The 17,500-nt window shown below is 42.9% G+C and overlaps 1 protein-coding gene across 1 annotated transcript in view; it reads left to right on the top strand.

Moving 5' to 3' along the window:
* The window catches only part of LOC113803344 (uncharacterized), a 301,578-nt gene that overhangs the window by 88,142 nt on the left and 195,936 nt on the right, over positions 1-17,500 (top strand). Inside the window, exon 3 of the mRNA XM_070115615.1 lies at positions 3,104-3,151. The gene's annotated coding sequence lies outside the window, so the exon portion shown is untranslated. The remainder of the gene's footprint in view (positions 1-3,103; positions 3,152-17,500) is intronic.

Genomic DNA, 17,500 nt, shown 5'->3' with positions numbered 1-17,500 from the left:
GTGAGAAATGCTATACCAGGTACTATGCGCGGTGAGAAATGCTATACCAGGTACTATGCGCGGTGAGAAATGCTATACCAGGTACTATGCGCGGTGAGAAATGCTATACCAGGTACTATGCGCGGTGAGAAATGCTATACCAGGTACTATGCGCGGTGAGAAATGCTATACCAGGTACTATGCGCGGTGAGAAATGCTATACCAGGTACTATGCGCGGTGAGAAATGCTATACCAGGTACTATGCGCGGTGAGAAATGCTATACCAGGTATTATGCGCGGTGAGAAATGCTATACCAGGTACTATGCGCGGTGAGAAATGCTATACCAGGTATTATGCGCCGTGAGAAATGCTATACCAGGTACTATGCGCGGTGAGAAATGCTATACCAGGTATTATGCGCCGTGAGAAATGCTATACCAGGTACTATGCGCGGTGAGAAATGCGATACCAGGTACTATGCGCGGTGAGAAATGCTATACCAGGTACTATGCGCGGTGAGAAATGCTATACCAGGTACTATGCGCGGTGAGAAATGCTATACCAGGTATTATGCGCGGTGAGAAATGCTATACCAGGTACTATGCGCGGTGAGAAATGCTATACCAGGTATTATGCGCGGTGAGAAATGCTATACCAGGTATTATGCGCGGTGAGAAATGCTATACCAGGTACTATGCGCGGTGAGAAATGCTATACCAGGTATTATGCGCGGTGAGAAATGCTATACCAGGTACTATGCGCGGTGAGAAATGCTATACCAGGTACTATGCGCGGTGATAAATGCTATACCAGGTACTATGCGCGGTGATAAATGCTATACCAGGTATTATGCGCGGTGAGAAATGCTATACCAGGTACTATGCGCGGTGATAAATGCTATACCAGGTACTATGCGCGGTGATAAATGCTATACCAGGTATTATGCGCGGTGAGAAATGCTATACCAGGTACTATGCGCGGTGAGAAATGCTATACCAAGTACTATTCAGGTGTTATTCCAGCGAGAGGCGCGTGCGGGCTATTACGGCGGTGCTTTTCGCAGGTGAAGCACTGCGTCTGGCTAGCCTAGAATAAGCCGGTCGAAACTCTGCCTGCATTTTATTCAGCACCTGTTGGAACCATCACAATGTGTAAATATGCCAGTGAATGTGTGCTGGGAAAAGGATATGCCTCATATGTTGCGCAGCTGCAATGCTAATAACATCGTCATGAGTATGTTCCTTTCATTCTAGGTTGACGAAGTGCACTCGGCATTTTCCAGAACATGAATGGGCAAAAAGTTGAGTTGTGGGAAAAATCTTCAGTGTCGTGGGAATGTGACTTTTTCGTTCTCGAGTTTAGGGGGAGTATTGCTGCTGCTGTAGCTATTGCGACGGCTGCTACTTATTATTATTATTATTGTTATTATCATCATCATCGTCATTATTATTATTATTATTATTATTATTATTATTATTATTATTATCATCATCATCGTCATTATTATTATTATTATTATTATTATTATTAATATTGTTATTATTTATTATTATTATTATTATTATTATTATTATCATTATTATTATTATTGTTATTATTGCCATTATTGTTGTTATTATTGCCATTATTGTTATTATTATTATTGTTATTGTTATTATTATTATTATTATTTTTGGAATAATTATTATTGTTATTATTATTATCATTATTATTGTCGGACCGTTGTCACCATATGTCAGATCCTTCCCTTAACAGCCACCACTATATGATGGGTTCAGTTTAGACATGTATTAGTTTAACAATTTTTCAATCATATTTAAATCTGGTACTGACGTTTTTACACACTAATTTCTTTTAAATTGACAAGAAAGCTTTGGTATCGCTGCCACCACTTGTGTCTCAATTCTAAGGGCGAAAACCCACAAACAATTAATAACATGATAATGACGTGGCAGTGAAGTTAGTATGGTAGACCATAACCTAGTTTGCTTGGCTCAGGGGGGAAAAAATAATATTCTATGAAATTTATTAACAAATAGCCCATTATATCACAAAAAATGACGAATTTCAAAGAAACGAAGATTTACTTAAAAGAAAAGGATTTACCTCCACTGGTCTTTGCTAGAGGATCACTATGACTGAATTCTTACAAAATATGTTTCACGGGAAGGTACACCCCTCCAAGAATAAAGGAAACTAAAAAGAGACTACCGTTGAATGATTGTCTGGACTCGGGGAAATAGTTGGACACTGCAATTTAACATGTATCAAATAAAACAAAAATAAATACACAGGCCTCTGAAAGGCAACCGTTCATTTGTCACCTCTTAATGACATGACAACTGTAGTCTACGGCGAACTCTTAGCAACATTCAGTCCAATCTCACTCTCTTCTCAGTCCTGGGGGATGCCACAATATGGTAGGCTGGGATGGTTGACGTCTGCTGCTCTTTCTGGCTCAGAACCTGTCTCTGCCCCTGGGGAAGCCCACGCCGTTCTGAGAATCACATTACAATCTCTAGGGCTTCCCCTTACTAAACCAGGTATTGTAATCACCCCCAATCACTGCGTTTGCCCACAGAAATACAACCACCAACTTGTTCGATCTCTCTCCTTCCTGTCTCTGGGGAAGCCAACCCTGTTCTGAAGCGAACCGACGCTCCCGAGTTGGAGATGTCATTCTCGAACATTATCTCCTTTTCTATACAAGGCGTTCAGTCCAGGAGTCATTGCAGAAAACATAAAACTGATAATCTATCTACTACTAAACACTAAATTTTAATATAATAAAAATGAAGTCGTAACATTTTGGCGACTTGGCAACATCGCTCAACGGTCTCGTGAAAATCTAGAAGCGCATGAGAAACCCATTTTAATTTAAATGTGAAATAATTTTTATTATTATTATTATTATTATTATTATTATTGTTATCGTTATTATTATTGTTGTAATAATAATTGTTATTATTATTATTATTATTATTATTATTATTATTATTATTATTATTATTATTATTGTTGCCTTTATAGTTTCAATCATATAGTTAGTATAGCTGTAATTGTTGTTATGATTGTCTTCGTTACTGCTATTTATTTTATTTACGAGATCTTTTCACTTGCAGAATGAGCAGAGGGAACGCGTCGTGTTTAAGAAGTCTGAATCTCCCAAGGTAATATTGAATGTCTTGTACTTTATGTCATGTCTTGCCCATATCTGACGTCTTGCATGTCTTGTCTGGATTATCTGACTTGTGTTGTCTTTATCTTGTCTTGTCTGACTTACTTTAATTGTCTTATCTTAGTGAAACTTGCATTATCTTATTCATTGTTGTCATTATTATTATAAGCCATAGAAAGAGCCACGCTGAGAAGATTCGAGAATTATACCACCAAAGGCGTCAGTGTCAGAAAGAAAGAGTAGACAGAAATTCATCAGCTGTTCATGTAATAAAGCATATTAGTTGATCTTTGAAGCTTACCAAGAGTCGGAAAAGTTGCAATCTCTGAAAGCAATCTATTCCAAAGCCTACAAATAGCGGTAAAAAAGCATTTAGAAAACTAATTTGTAGACGATCGACTTGCAGCAAATGTGATTGGATTGAGGGTCATAGAACTTCTGGTAACTCTTGCAGGTTGATAAGAATCGGGTCAAGACTTATGGAGGGATGTGAATTATCGGTTACATTCCCGTATAAAACTGAAAGGCTCCCAATATCTCTACGATGCCCTGTGTCCACATCAAAGTCAGACAGGAGAAATTTAATGGAATTAAAAGAACGATCAAGCAGTCACAAGTGACTCTGGAGCAGATAAACATACAGGAGAACAGTACTCAAAATGAGGCAGAATGAAAGAGAAGAAGCAGCTGCGAGTAATGTTTTCATCTTCGTAAACCTTCTTGCTCTTGCGAATAATGCCCAACTTTGATGAAATTGCCCGGGCCACGTTCCTAATTTGCAATTCAGATGTAAGCTTTGAATCAAGGGTTTCACCTAAGAGCTTCGGAATATCCACTGAAGTGATTAAGACTCCATTAATCCGCCGACTTGGATGCTGAGGCAACTGCGTTCGAGACCGACTCACTATCATTTCCTTGGACTTAGCCCCACCGAGAGCACCAGGGCTATTGTAAGAGTGTCAGCTACTATTTGCTGCGTGGTTGTCGGAGAAGGAATGTCAGCATAGAGATAAGTACCAACATTTTATAAGTTATGTTGGCATATGCTGGTGATACTTTTCTCTTTTTTCTTCCTGACTTATCTTGTTTATCCCATCTTTTATATTTTTTTTTCTACGATCTTACTATGTCTTATCTTAGATATGTTGTCTTATAATCCTTAATTTGCCTTATCTTGTATATCCTACCTTGCTTATTTTGTCCAAGGTTGTCTGTGCTTATTATTTTTTCGTCATATTTTACTCGAACAGTTCATCCTGACCATCACTCTCCTCAACTTACTCGTCCAAGGTTGTCTGTGCTTATTATTCGTTCGTCCAATTTTACTCGAACAGCTCATCCTGACCATCACTCTCCTCAACTTACTCATCTTTCTTATCTTATCTCACACGTCCTATCCTATCTTATATTCTCTTAGGGGATCTACCCGCAAGAGGCAGGGCCAAGGCGGGTGTATCGAATTTCCATTGGTGGAAAATATTGGAAGCAGATCCCTTATTTTTTTTTTTTTTTTTTTTTTTTTTTTTTTTTTTTAAGATATTTCGATAACGTGGATATTTTCTAAGGCTGTTATGTCGGCGGGGGATTTTTAGGGTATTAAGTTTCGTAGGAGGATGGATAAAGTGGATTGAGAGAGGGAGGGAGGGGAGGGGAAAAGGAGAGGAGGGGAGGGGAGGGGAGGGGAGGGGAAGAGGAGAGGAGGGGAGGGGAGGGAGGGGGGGGGAGGGGAGGGGAGCGGAGGGAGGAGGAGCATGGAGGGGAGGGGAGGGGAGGGAAAGAGGGAAGGAGAGGAGAGGAGGGGAAGAGGGAAGGAGAGGAGGGGTGGAGAGGAGGAAGAGAGGGGAAGAGGGAAGGAAGAGAGGGGATGAGGGAAGGAGAGGAGAGGCGGGGAAGAGGGAAGGAGAGGAGGAGGAGAGGGGAAGAGGGAAGGAGAGGAGAGGAGGGGAGGGGAAGAGGGAAGGAGAGGAGAGGAGGAGAGAAAAGGGAAAGTGATGTGAAGTGATGTGAAGAGAAAAAAAGAAAAAGAAGAGGAGAGAAGAGAAGGGAAAGTGTGAAGTGATTTGATGTGACGTGAAGTGAAGTGAAGTGAGATCAAGTGAAGAGAAGAAATGATATGAGAGGAGGAGAAGGTTAAAGAAAAATAGAAAAGAAAAGAAAACAACAGAAAGAAATGTATGTATATTTAGAATAAAATAAAAGGCGAGAAAAAAAAATTAAAAAAGAGAGAAGAGAAGAGAAAAGACGAGATGCATAAAAAAATGAACAAAGAGAAAGATGAACATCTAAAGAGAAAGAGAGAAAAAAAAACAGAAAACAACCAACAGAGAATTGAATGAAACGCCAGAAGAAAGAGCGAAGGACCCCCCCCCCCCCAAAGACTCGTATCCCCCCCTCTCCCCCGAAGGACTCGTATCCCCCCCCCCCCATCCCCTTACAGCCTCTCCCCTTATACGCGACGGAATACCTGTCCGTCCAATTGGCGAGCCCCCGCGGCGCCGGGAACCCTCGCGGGGGATTCGCTCTTCCCGACTTTGTGGCCGACGAATAATGGGGTAATGAGGGAAAGGGAAGGGGGGGGGGGGAGGGGGATATAGACGTTAGGTGTGTGTGTGTGTCTGGGTGTGTGGGGTGAATGTATGTGTGTGTGTGTGGGGGGGGGGGGGCTGTAGGTTTGTGTGTGTGTGTGTGTGTGTGTGTGTGTGTGTGTGTGTGTGTGTGTGTGTGTGTGTGTGTGTGTGTGTGTGTGTGTGTGTGTAGGTGTGTAGGTGTGTAGGTGTGTGTGTGTGAGAGAGAGAGGGGTGTGGGGGGGCTGTAGGTTTGTGTAGGTGTGTGTGTGTGTAGGTGTGTGCGTGTGTGTGTGTGTGTGTGTGTGAGAGGGGTGTGGAGGGGCGTGAATGTATGTGTGTGTGTGGGGGGGGCTGTAGGTTTGTGTAGGTGTGTGTCATTGTGTGCGCGTACGTGTGTGTGCTCGCGAGAATGCGTGCGTGCAGACGAACAACTTAAACAATAGAAAATGACAATTGTAACGTTCCATCTGAAAGGGAGGAAGCCAAAGAAAATTGGAAGCAGTTTGGCTACACCACTAACAAGAATAGAAAAAAAATGACAGCAGTACCTACGGATATAGACAAACTGGCGACTGAAGAGCCACCACCAATTTATGGACTTTGAATCATTTTGGAGCTCGAGAACGACGAAAATCTTGGTTATGACGAAGTGGCCGCTGTATTCATTCCGTTTTGGTGAGGTAAAACTCGCTAATTCATTTCAAAAACTTCTTTTTTACTACTTCGCTTCAATTTTTGTTACTAGTTTATTTCATTTTTTACTACATGTCAAAACCCTTTTTTTTTTTTTACTACACTTGAAAAACTTTTTTTTTTACTACTTCATTTCAAAAACCACTTTTTTTTTTACTGGAATTTGGACGAAGAAAGAATGGCCTCGAAGTTGGGTCAAATCAGTGTTCGTTACTTTCTCTAGATTGGTGATATACAGCAATAGAACTACGGTGCTTATCAGAGTCTTGGTTATCAGCCACTATGGTAGAGAAAATTGCTGAAAATGATTGTTGTCTGAGTGAAAATTTAGCGAGGGTTCAGGACTGGAAGAAGAACGAGCAATCAAATGCTAAATCCGACAATGATTGTAGAAAAAAAATATTGACAAAATGTTTATTTGTGTTTTGTATTGATCACGAGAAAGCTTTTGGTATCGCGCGAGGTTCTCTGGGAGACTATGAGATTGTATATTCAGCGTGTAATGTCGAATTTGTCAGAAACACGTATGAGGTTGTAGTTAGACCAACTCGTAGTCTAACTGATCCGTGTGAAGAAGAGCATGGGAGTCAGACAAGGGGGCATACTGTGACCTCTCCTCTTTGGCATTTGATCAGAACGAGTTTTGAGAAATGGAATCGAAGTGTATGTGGGCTGTGTCACTGTTGAGGGTGATATCTTCACAAACATGGGCTATGCAGACGTTGGGGTCCGAATAACGATAAGAACGGATTATAAAGATTGGTTTATTGAGGAAAAAAAGTCAGTATCCGAGCTGGTTCGTGTTTGAATGCTAGTTTGGCAAAGGTAAGGAACATTGTCCGAAATACTGACATAATGGATATGAAAGCACAAAAAAGAATAAAAAGAATGAAAAAAGAGGACACACACGAGAAACAAAGAGTAATAACAAGACGAAAGAGATTAATAGATTATGATGATGTAGAAGAGAAAGAAGGAAACAGTGATAAAGGACGTCAAATACATTTAAGTATGATGACACAAAAGAGAGAGAGAGAAACAGTAATAAAGGATACGAAAGAGAATAAAAGATTTTCACAATACCCCATGGTTTCTTTCGCCAGTGTATGTGAACGAGAGAACCAAATTAGTAACAACAACAAAAAAAGGAAAACGATATTATACAAAAATGACCGAGTTATTAAGATATCAGTTTGACAGAAGAAAAGTGGCAACTGGATCCTAAACAAAATTCAGTTTAAAAAAATAGGCCGTAAACATATACCAAAGGAAAATGTCCTTGGGAAAGACTTGGCGGTGGTGGCTGTCTGTAGCAGAGGAGGGAAGGGGACGCCGAGGACTATGGGCGGCGACAATTTAGGAGAAATTGGCGGCGGTGGGAGTCTCGGTCAAGTTCAGAGGGCAGGGTTCAGGGTTAGGGGAGAACTGCGGCAGTTCGTTGTATTTTTTTTTTCGTTCGCTTGTGGTGATAGTTACACGTACACGCTCACACACACACGCGCGCGCTCGCACGCGCACACACACACACACACACACACACACACACACACACACACACACACACACACACACACACACACACACACACACACACACACACACACACACACACACACACACACACACACACACACACACACACACACACACACACACACACACACACACACACACACACACAGTAATATTGATATTTATCGTACAATATCTTAAAAATTGGACTTTTTTGTGTGGTCTCATAATCCTCAGGAACTTCAGAGAATCAGGGAGAGTGTGTGTTCGCCATCAGGGAGGTCTGAGTGCGTAAGAGGCCATAGCATTTTGTTTTCGGTCTTGGTGCAGATAAATAAACAGGGGTCTTAGCTTTGGGGGTTTAGCTCTTATTGCAGATAAATGAAAGGGGTCTTAGCTTTGGGGGTTTAACTCTTATTGCAGATAAATAAAAGGGGTCTTAGCTTTGGGGGTTTAGCTCTTATTGCAGATAAATAAAAGGGGTCTTAGCTTTGGGGGTTTAACTCTTATTGCAGATAAATGAAAGGGGTCTTAACTTTGGGGGTTTAGCTCTTATTGCAGATAAATAAAAGGGGTCTTAGCTTTGGGGGTTTAACTCTTATTGCAGATAAATGAAAGGGGTCTTAGCTTTTGGGGTTTAGGTCTTATTGCAGATAAATAAAAGGGGTCTTAACTTTGGGGGTTTAGGTCTTATTGCAGATAAATAAAAGGGGTCTTAGCTTTGGGGGTTTAGGTCTTATTGCAGATAAATAAAAGGGGTCTTAGCTTTGGGGGTTTAGCTCTTATTGCAGATAAATAAAAGGGGTCTTAGCTTTGGGGGATTAGGGCTTATTGCAGATAAATGAAAGGGGTCTTAGCTTTGGGGGTTTAGGTCTTATTGGAGATAAATAAAAGGGGTCTTAACTTTGGGGGTTTAGGTCTTATTGCAGATAAATAAAAGGGGTCTTAGCTTTGGGGGTTTAGCTCTTATTGCAGATAAATAAAAGGGGTCTTAGCTTTGGGGGTTTAGCTCTTATTGCAGATAAATAAAAGGGGTCTTAACTTTGGGGGTTTAGGTCTTATTGCAGATAAATAAAAGGGGTCTTAGCTTTGGGGGTTTAGGTCTTATTGCAGATAAATAAAAGGGGTCTTAGCTTTGGGGGTTTAGGTCTTATTGCAGATAAATAAAAGGGGTCTTAGCTTTGGGGGTTTAGCTCTTATTGCAGATAAATAAAAGGAGTCTTAACTTTGGGGGTTTAGGTCTTATTGCAGATAAATAAAAGGGGTCTTAGCTTTTGGGGTTTAGCTCTTATTGCAGATAAATAAAAGGGGTCTTAGCTTTTGGGGTTTAGGTCTTATTGCAGATAAATAAAAGGGGTCTTAGCTTTTGGGGTTTAGGTCTTATTGCAGATAAATAAAAGGGGTCTTAGCTTTTGGGGTTTAGGTCTTATTGCAGATAAATAAAAGGGGTCTTAGCTTTTGGGGTTTAGGTCTTATTGCAGATAAATAAAAGGGGTCTTAGCTTTTGGGGTTTAGGTCTTATTGCAGATAAATAAAAGGGGTCTTAGCTTTTGGGGTTTAGGTCTTATTGCAGATAAATAAAAGGGGTCTTAGCTTTGGGGGTTTAGGTCTTATTGCAGGTAAATAAAAGGGGTCTTAGCTTTTGGGGTTTAGGTCTTATTGCAGATAAATGAAAGGGGTCTTAGCTTTGGGGGTTTAACTCTTATTGCAGATAAATAAAAGGGGTCTTAGCTTTGGGGGTTTAGCTCTTATTGCAGATAAATAAAAGGGGTCTTAGCTTTGGGGGTTTAACTCTTATTGCAGATAAATGAAAGGGGTCTTAACTTTGGGGGTTTAGCTCTTATTGCAGATAAATAAAAGGGGTCTTAGCTTTGGGGGTTTAACTCTTATTGCAGATAAATGAAAGGGGTCTTAGCTTTTGGGGTTTAGGTCTTATTGCAGATAAATAAAAGGGGTCTTAACTTTGGGGGTTTAGGTCTTATTGCAGATAAATAAAAGGGGTCTTAGCTTTGGGGGTTTAGCTCTTATTGCAGATAAATAAAAGGGGTCTTAGCTTTGGGGGTTTAGCTCTTATTGCAGATAAATAAAAGGGGTCTTAGCTTTGGGGGATTAGGGCTTATTGCAGATAAATGAAAGGGGTCTTAACTTTGGGGGTTTAGGTCTTATTGGAGATAAATAAAAGGGGTCTTAACTTTGGGGGTTTAGGTCTTATTGCAGATAAATAAAAGGGGTCTTAGCTTTGGGGGTTTAGCTCTTATTGCAGATAAATAAAAGGGGTCTTAGCTTTGGGGGTTTAGCTCTTATTGCAGATAAATAAAAGGGGTCTTAACTTTGGGGGTTTAGGTCTTATTGCAGATAAATAAAAGGGGTCTTAGCTTTGGGGGTTTAGGTCTTATTGCAGATAAATAAAAGGGGTCTTAGCTTTGGGGGTTTAGGTCTTATTGCAGATAAATAAAAGGGGTCTTAGCTTTGGGGGTTTAGCTCTTATTGCAGATAAATAAAAGGAGTCTTAACTTTGGGGGTTTAGGTCTTATTGCAGATAAATAAAAGGGGTCTTAGCTTTTGGGGTTTAGCTCTTATTGCAGATAAATAAAAGGGGTCTTAGCTTTTGGGGTTTAGGTCTTATTGCAGATAAATAAAAGGGGTCTTAGCTTTTGGGGTTTAGGTCTTATTGCAGATAAATAAAAGGGGTCTTAGCTTTTGGGGTTTAGGTCTTATTGCAGATAAATAAAAGGGGTCTTAGCTTTTGGGGTTTAGGTCTTATTGCAGATAAATAAAAGGGGTCTTAGCTTTTGGGGTTTAGGTCTTATTGCAGATAAATAAAAGGGGTCTTAGCTTTTGGGGTTTAGGTCTTATTGCAGATAAATAAAAGGGGTCTTAGCTTTGGGGGTTTAGGTCTTATTGCAGGTAAATAAAAGGGGTCTTAGCTTTTGGGGTTTAGGTCTTATTGCAGATAAATAAAAGGGGTCTTAGCTTTGGGGGTTTAGGTCTTATTGCAGGTAAATAAAAGGGGTCTTAGCTTTTGGGGTTTAGCTCTTATTGGAGATAAATAAAAGGGGTCTTAGCTTTTGGGGTTTAGCTCTTATTGCAGATAAATAAAAGGGGTCTTAGCTTTGGGGGTTTAGGTCTTATTGCAGGTAAATAAAAGGGGTCTTAGCTTTTGGGGTTTAGCTCTTATTGCAGATAAATAAAAGGGGTCTTAGCTTTTGGGGTTTAGGTCTTATTGCAGATAAATAAAAGGGGTCTTAACTTTGGGGGTTTAGGTCTTATTGCAGATAAATAAAAGGGGTCTTAGCTTTTGGGGTTTAGCTCTTATTGCAGATAAATAAAAGGGGTCTTAGCTTTTGGGGTTTAGCTCTTATTGCAGATAAATAAAAGGGGTCTTAGCTTTTGGGGTTTAGCTCTTATTGCAGATAAATAAAAGGGGTCTTAGCTTTTGGGGTTTAGGTCTTATTGCAGATAAATAAAAGGGGTCTTAGCTTTGGGGGTTTAGGTCTTATTGCAGATAAATAAAAGGGGTCTTAGCTTTGGGGGTTTAACTCTTATTGCAGATAAATAAAAGGGGTCTTAGCTTTGGGGGTTTAGGTCTTATTGCAGATAAATAAAAGGGGTCTTAGCTTTTGGGGTTTAGCTCTTATTGCAGGTAAATAAAAGGGGTCTTAGCTTTTGGGGTTTAGGTCTTATTGCAGATAAATAAAAGGGGTCTTAGCTTTGGGGGTTTAGGTCTTATTGCAGATAAATAAAAGGGGTCTTAGCTTTGGGGGTTTAACTCTTATTGCAGATAAATAAAAGGGGTCTTAGCTTTTGGGGTTTAGGTCTTATTGCAGATAAATAAAAGGGGTCTTAACTTTGGGGGTTTAGCTCTTAATGCAGATAAATAAAAGGGGTCTTAGCTTTGGGGGTTTAGGTCTTATTGCAGGTAAATAAAAGGGGTCTTAGCTTTTGGGGTTTAGCTCTTATTGCAGATAAATAAAAGGGGTCTTAGCTTTGGGGGTTTAGGTCTTATTGCAGATAAATAAAAGGGGTCTTAGCTTTTGGGGTTTAGGTCTTATTGCAGGTAAATAAAAGGGGTCTTAGCTTTGGGGGTTTAGCTCTTATTGCAGATAAATAAAAGGGGTCTTAGCTTTTGGGGTTTAGGTCTTATTGGAGATAAATAAAAGGGGTCTTAGCTTTGGGGGTTTAGGTCTTATTGCAGGTAAATAAAAGGGGTCTTAGCTTTGGGGGTTTAGCTCTTATTGCAGATAAATAAAAGGGGTCTTAGCTTTTGGGGTTTAGCTCTTATTGCAGATAAATAAAAGGGGTCTTAGCTTTGGGGGTTTAGGTCTTATTGCAGGTAAATAAAAGGGGTCTTAGCTTTGGGGCTTTAGCTTTTATTGTAGATAGATAAAAGGGGTCTTAGCTTTTGGGGTTTAGGTCTTATTGCAGGTAAATAAAAGGGGTCTTAGCTTTGGGGGTTTAGCTCTTATTGCAGATAAATAAAAGGGGTCTTAGCTTTGGGGGTTTAGGTCTTATTGGAGATAAATAAAAGGGGTCTTAACTTTGGGGGTTTAGGTCTTATTGCAGATAAATAAAAGGGGTCTTAGCTTTGGGGGTTTAGCTCTTATTGCAGATAAATAAAAGGGGTCTTAGCTTTTGGGGTTTAGGTCTTATTGCAGGTAAATAAAAGGGGTCTTAGCTTTTGGGGTTTAGGTCTTATTGCAGATAAATAAAAGGGGTCTTAGCTTTTGGGGTTTAGGTCTTATTGCAGATAAATAAAAGGGGTCTTAGCTTTTGGGGTTTAGGTCTTATTGCAGATAAATAAAAGGGGTCTTAGCTTTTGGGGTTTAGGTCTTATTGCAGATAAATAAAAGGGGTCTTAGCTTTTGGGGTTTAGGTCTTATTGCAGATAAATAAAAGGGGTCTTAGCTTTTGGGGTTTAGGTCTTATTGCAGATAAATAAAAGGGGTCTTAGCTTTTGGGGTTTAGGTCTTATTGCAGATAAATAAAAGGGGTCTTAACTTTGGGGGTTTAGGTCTTATTGCAGATAAATAAAAGGGGTCTTAGCTTTTGGGGTTTAGGTCTTATTGCAGATAAATAAAAGGGGTCTTAGCTTTGGGGGTTTAGGTCTTATTGCAGATAAATAAAAGGGGTCTTAACTTTGGGGGTTTAGGTCTTATTGCAGATAAATAAAAGGGGTCTTAACTTTGGGGGTTTAGGTCTTATTGCAGATAAATAAAAGGGGTCTTAGCTTTGGGGGTTTAGGTCTTATTGCAGATAAATAAAAGGGGTCTTAGCTTTTGGGGTTTAGGTCTTATTGCAGATAAATAAAAGGGGTCTTAGCTTTTGGGGTTTAGGTCTTATTGCAGATAAATAAAAGGGGTCTTAACTTTGGGGGTTTAGGTCTTATTGGAGATAAATAAAAGGGGTCTTAGCTTTTGGGGTTTAGGTCTTATTGCAGATAAATAAAAGGGGTCTTAGCTTTTAGGGATTTTACGCCGCGCCTGTGTGTCTCTGTCCAGGGTGCTGAGGGCGTGTCCTTTTCATAGGCTCCCCTCGTGGATAGGTGCTCGGTACCGCCCCCTGGAGTGTCTCAGTTATCCTGCCGTAGCTTAAATAAGAGCGGGTGGGGATGGGAGGGTGGGGGGGAGTTGGTCAAGTGGGGAGGTGAACGAAGCATAGCGGTAAGTGGCTTTTTTTTATGTAGACGTAATGGCTGAAACCCTCACGGAATGTTACGTAATGTGTAGGCCTATGGGAGAAGGCACTACTAACCTAATTTCTGATTCGTCGTTGTATGGCTGATTCGGAGAGAGAGGGGGGAGTGGGGTGTTTTTGTTTGTTTTGTGAATTATTACTTTTTTTGTTTACTTTATTCTGTACGTGTATTGGCTCAGTTTGGATTCTAATGAAACTTTTAGTCTCCCCCCCCTCGGCATTGTCTCGAGTCTAACGTGTCTGTATTCAAATCGCTCGTTAATTTGTTGCAGCCATTTCACTTACGCGCCGAAGAGAACGGTCTTCTGTCCTCTACGGTAGGACTTTTATTATTCATTACGTCATCTTTGGTATACCATGTAAGCAAGCTGGGGTGGGGGGTGGGGGGGTGATGGCGTATATATATACTCGTATGTGTGTGTGCGTGCGTGCGTGTGTGTGTGTGTGTGTGTGTGTGTGTGTGTGTGTGTGTGTGTGTGTGTGTGTGTGTGTGTGTGTGTGTGTGTGTGTGTGTGTGTGCGTGTGTGTGTGTGTGTGTGCGTGCGTGCGTGCGTGCGTGCGAAACACTAACACATCGAACGGTAAAAAAGAAAAGAAAAAAAGAGTAACAAAGAAAGATAATAATAGATAAATAAGTAAATGAATAAATAGATTCATTAATTAATAAACTAATAAACTAATAAAATCCTGCAAAACCCCAAAACAACGCAATCCTGGCAGGCTGCAACCTGTCCGCTTCCCGCCGTTGATAATCTCGGAAAATAGGTTAGTCATTCCAGGGCGGCGCGGGTCAGGGGTCACTCTCCCGCACTCCCCTGCCTGGCGTCGGGTCAAAGGGGGGGAGGGGGAAGCTGTGTATCTTCGCTGACCTTGTTTTGACCTTGTTTACACTGCGGGGACACTTTGGACTTGGTGTATGAGGCTGCGTCTTTACGTTTGTTGGCCTTTTTGATCTTATTTTTTGTGGGAACGTTTTCTATATACGTTTTCTCTTGTCTCTGAGGCTGGCTCTCTCTCTCTCTCTCTCTCTCTCTCTCTCTCTCTCTCTCTCTCTCTCTCTCTCTCTCTCTCTCTCTCTCTCTCTCTCTCTCTCTCTCTCTCTCTCTCTCCCTCTCTTCCCCTCTCTCCTTCCCTCCCTCCCTCCCTCCCTCCCTTTCCCTCTCCCTCTCCCACCCCCCTTCCCTCTCCTTCTCCCTCTCCCTCCCTCCCTCCCCCCACCCCCCTTCCATTTCCTCCCTTTCCCTATCCCCTCACCCTTCCCTCTCTCCCTCCCCCACCCCCCCCTCCCTCTCCCTCTCCCTTCCCCTCCCCTCCCCCATCCCTCACTGTCTGGGTTGAGGACAGTCTTGCCACATGACAGAGGGAGAGCTTTCTTTGACCCCTCCACGCCCTCCTCCCCTCTCGCCTCGCCGCTCCTTCCCCAAAACCCGTCTACTTTCCAGCCTCATAACGAAAGGCAGATGAGCTGGCGTGTTTTGTGAGGGTTCAGTGTTCACCGTCCGTCGTGTTTTTTTTTTTTTTTTTTTTGGTTAGGTATTTTGTGCTTGTTCGTTGTTTTTTTTTTATTCTTTCATTGCGATGTGTCTATTTTACCGTCATTCATGTAGTCACGATTGATGGCTTAGGAGGGCATGGCAGGACGCTCCCCCTATCTTCCTCCTTTTCCATTTCCTTTTTTCTCTCTTCTTCTTCTCCTCCTCTTCCTCCTCTTTCTTCTTCTCTTCCTCCTCCTCCTCCTCCTCCTCACACATCCCCCCCCCTCCTCCTCCTCCTCCTCCAGGGGCACTCCTCCTTTTCCTCCTCCTCCTCCTCCTCCTCCTCCTCCTTTTCCTCCTCCTCCTCCTCCTCCTCCTTTTCCTCCTCCTCCTCCTCCTCCTCTTCCTCCTTTTCCTCCCCCCTCCTACTCCTCCCCTTTCTCCTTCCTGTAAAAGGTTCTAAACCTCCTCTATGGATGAATACGGGCGGCCAGCATTGAAACACTGATGTGGCTCTTCATCGGTTAAGTAACACTTGTAGCCATAACACGAGTGCAGGGTCTTGGAGGGTGAGCGTCCTAGTGAGCGAGCTGGAGTGAGTGGGGGCTTGGGTCAAGGTCGGTCAGCTGAAGTGCCCCTTGACCTCGGGCGTGGCGGCGGCTGGGCCCACTCCCCGCGTGGGCAGGCCCTGCGAGGAAGCACTCACGTGGTGTTGGGCTTGTGTGCTACGTTGCGATTGCAGGACTGTGCAGTACGTTATACTCCCCCTCCTCCTCCCCCCCTCCCCTCCTCGTCCTCTTCCCTCCTCCCTCCCTCTCCTCCTCCTTCCCCCTCCCTCCCTCTCCTCCTCCTTCCCCCTTCCTCCTCTTTCTCCTTCTCCTCCTCCTCCTCCTCCTCCTCCCTTCCTCCTCCTCCTCCTTCTCCTCCTCCCTCCCCCCTCCCTCTCCCCCCTCCCCCCTCCCCGGGCGCCTCTGCCACGCCCATGTATTTATTTACTTATTTATTTATTTATTTATTATTTATTTATTTATTTTCTGCCACGTCAACATCTAAGGCCATTAGCGACGTGTTCAGAATACAGCGATAGGGAGGGGCTTGGGAGCGAAGGAATAAGGGAATATAGACCTTGCTGACCTCCCCCTCCCCCCCTGCCAACGGTGCAAAAAAGTGTGAAATCTGCGACATCTGTAATTCAACGGAGGGTTGGCAGGACATTATGTGAATGCGAAAAGGGAGGGGGAGGGGGAGGGGGAGGAGGAGGAGGAGGAGGAGGAGGAGGAGGAGGAGGAGGAGGAGGAGGAGGAGGAGGAGGAGGAGGAGGAGGAGGAGGAGGAGGAGGAGGAGGAGGGAGGAGGGAGGGAGGGAGGGAGGGAGGGAGGGAGGGAGGGAGGGTGGAGGAAGGAGGAGAAGAAGAAGACGACGACGACGACGACGGCGAGAAGGGGGAGGAGGAGGAGGAGGAGACGAGAAGGGGAGGCAGGGAGAAGGAGAGAAGGGAAGAACGGCGAAGAAAAGTAGAGGAAGAAGAGATACGGACGAGGCGGAGACTAGAAGGGGAGACAGGGGGAAGGAAAGAAGGAAAATGTAATACATAAGTGGGCGGAAGATGGCGTCCCACCCGCTACCATTACTTCTTGTTCCTGTTGTGTGGCAGAGCGTGGCTGAAGCGGCAAGGCAGTAAGTAAGGAAGGGACCGAGACTCTGAAGATGTTGGTCTGAAGTTAGACTCGTCGCAGTTTTCTTGTCTTTATTCCGGGTAGCTGGCACAGAGGGCAAGGCGGGAGCGCGTCTTGCCGAGCCGGCGAGGGCGAGCGGTCTGAGGTAGATGGCACAGGAATTGCCATGGACGAAGTTTTGAGACAATATATAATGGAAAAAACATGAAAGAATATGGATGAACATAAATTCAGAAACATCGGTTCGCATGACCGTTTCGTGGAGAGGAGCAAGGGTATGGTTGACGTAAAGTGGGCATGTTTTTACAATCCAAACATTGTGGTTATGGGACAGACTGGCTGACTCTACATGAAACATGGAACATTTGGATATCAATGGTAAAATCAGGTACAGGCATCGTGATTCAGAATAAGCATTTTATAAGAAACATTTTGAGTATAAACATGGCATATTTATACATGAAGACAACAGAATAGATGCATGGAAAATGTATGAGAGTAATAAGGGTCAGATTAGCGTGTTCTACGGTCACTCCGTCAGTGTCGGGCACAGGGCAGGTTGAAGTACTTGTGAAATAAGCAACACATGGCTTTTGCGGTCTGCGAGGGGCGAGCAGCGAGGGAGCAGGTCACTAGAGAAAAGGGGAGAAGGGAAGAATGGTGGAGAAAAGTAGAGGAAAAGGAGATACGAAGGAGGTGAAGAGCTGTAGGAAAGGGGATAGAG

Source organism: Penaeus vannamei, chromosome 37 (assembly GCF_042767895.1).
Source record: "Penaeus vannamei isolate JL-2024 chromosome 37, ASM4276789v1, whole genome shotgun sequence".
In the NCBI taxonomy this organism is placed as follows: Eukaryota; Metazoa; Arthropoda; class Malacostraca; order Decapoda; family Penaeidae; genus Penaeus; species Penaeus vannamei.
Note: the sequence above shows the minus strand (reverse complement) of the source record. Positions and strands in the feature narration are given on the sequence as shown.